This window comes from Dasypus novemcinctus, chromosome 2, assembly GCF_030445035.2.
Source record: "Dasypus novemcinctus isolate mDasNov1 chromosome 2, mDasNov1.1.hap2, whole genome shotgun sequence".
In the NCBI taxonomy this organism is placed as follows: domain Eukaryota; kingdom Metazoa; phylum Chordata; class Mammalia; order Cingulata; family Dasypodidae; genus Dasypus; species Dasypus novemcinctus.
The window spans coordinates 84,391,423-84,393,367 of NC_080674.1; the positions used below are offsets into that span (position 1 = coordinate 84,391,423).

The following is a 1,945-nucleotide window of genomic DNA, read 5'->3' on the forward strand; positions in this document are numbered from 1 at the left end:
AACTAAGGACCAAAGTAAGTGATAGGGGTGACAAGTATTATGAAGGGGATGTAACCAAAATTCTCAAATTAAACCAACTCAAAATTTAATGAAGATCACTCCCTGTATGCTATATATTCTTCCTTATAATCATAAACGGTCACTGCACTCTAGGTGAATAGTGCCCCTGAGCCTGTGTACCACCACAGAATTGCTACAGAGGCCCCAGAAAAGGAGTCAGGAAATGGGTTTAGCCTTGTCTAAAAGAGCATGTCATTGGAGGTAAATCTCTTCACTTTTCTGAGCCTCAGGCTCCTCTTCTGGAAAATAAAAGGGAAATACAGCTAACTTGTAAAGTCTTTTTCAGGTCTAAAAATAAATCACTAGGATATATCCTCATTTAAACTCACATACGACTCCCCACGTGCTTGGTCCTGGAGCACTTTCCCCAATGCAAAATTTATCCAGTGGACCCTATCGCATGCAGTCTGCCACATGAGCGCACAGTCAACCTGGTCAGCCGGCTGCGTTTTGGTGGAGCTTTACTGCCTTAGCCACTGAGAAGCAAGCAAATCAGCCGTGGTTCCCTGAATCCTCACCACCCAAGTATGCATTCCTGAGCAGGCCAGAATTGCCCAGCAGCTCAAAAGGGGAATTTTTTGGTTTTTGTTTTAGCTTGTTTAATGTCTTCATCCTCAGTAGAGAACAGAGCACAGTATTCGATGACCACATATCCCTCGATTGCTGTGCTAAGCTCTGTACACAGTCCTAGAGAGAAGAAGGTGCTCTTCTCCACCCCTGAAAATTCTCAAAAGTAAATCTTAAATTTGTACAGCATGTAGTCAACTCCATTGCACTGTGAAAAGAACCTCAAAAATAGACTTGGTTTATTGAAGAACGAAAGAATGGAAACAGATGTAAGACTTTTGTAAACAGAAGAAAATGATCTACAGATGGATGGATGGTTTGCCATAAGAGCTGATATAACTAAGTAGGGTGAACATACATCCTGCTTTGCCTTGGACAGCCCTGAGTATTCCTGTTATACTGGTATAACTATTAATAGCACTTTCTTTCACTCCAAAAATGTTCCAAGATCACCCCTCAAATAAGCCACACTGAAAGGAAGTTTTCCCCATATCAGAGGTAGAAGAGATAGCTTTCCCCAAGGCTCCCTTTTGAGATCCTCACCTTGATTTCCAAGTTTAAGAACATTGGCAATGTACATGCCTACTATAACCAAGCTTTGTTGTCCTACCTCCATTGTCTTTCAGCCTAACTGTGAGAAAGCTATTTGATTGTTCATGTGGCTGACCCCACAGTGTTCTAGGTCCACCTGAGAGCCAGTTCCCAATGGCAGCATCTTCTGCATCAGACATCATGGCGTTAGGAAGAGAGACCTATGTCTTTGTGAAGAGACGTGGTCTCTCCATAGTTTGAGAACATCCCAGTCATTATCCTCTGTTAGGAGAAAACTAGTCTCTTCAAAGCAAAGAGATGAAGGACGGTATGCTTGACTGTTCACATGTCATATGCCAACACTGGTAAGTAGGGACAGTTCTGGTTTGGAATACAAAAAGTTAGAAAGTACACTTGTGGTGCTCTCTTCAGCTGAATGTACTAGAATTGGAAGGATATAGAGAAAATTATCATATCCCTTGCTCAAGGATGACAAGGAAATTTGTGAGCATTCCAGATTTTTCTTTAAAAAAAAAAATCATACTTATGGACAAGGGAAATGGACTGTCAATCTACTCTGTGCTTTATAAACATGAGCCAAAATAAATTTTCAGATGATTCTTAACAGATCATGTGATTTGGGGGAGTAGTTGCTAGGCAAGATAAGAGCTGCCACGGTATCACTCTTATAAGAAGTCAGATCATCACATCTGGGGTTTGTCCAGGAAGTGCTCATGTCTCACATCACAGAGAAACAGATGTGGATGACAGTGGCATCTGTCCTTCA

General features: G+C 41.6%; 1 pseudogene; it reads left to right on the top strand.

Annotated features, from left to right (window-relative positions):
* The first annotated feature begins 1,581 nt into the window (after positions 1-1,581).
* On the top strand, positions 1,582-1,681 carry LOC111761914 (U6 spliceosomal RNA; annotated as a pseudogene).
* Positions 1,682-1,945: the final 264 nt, after the last annotated feature.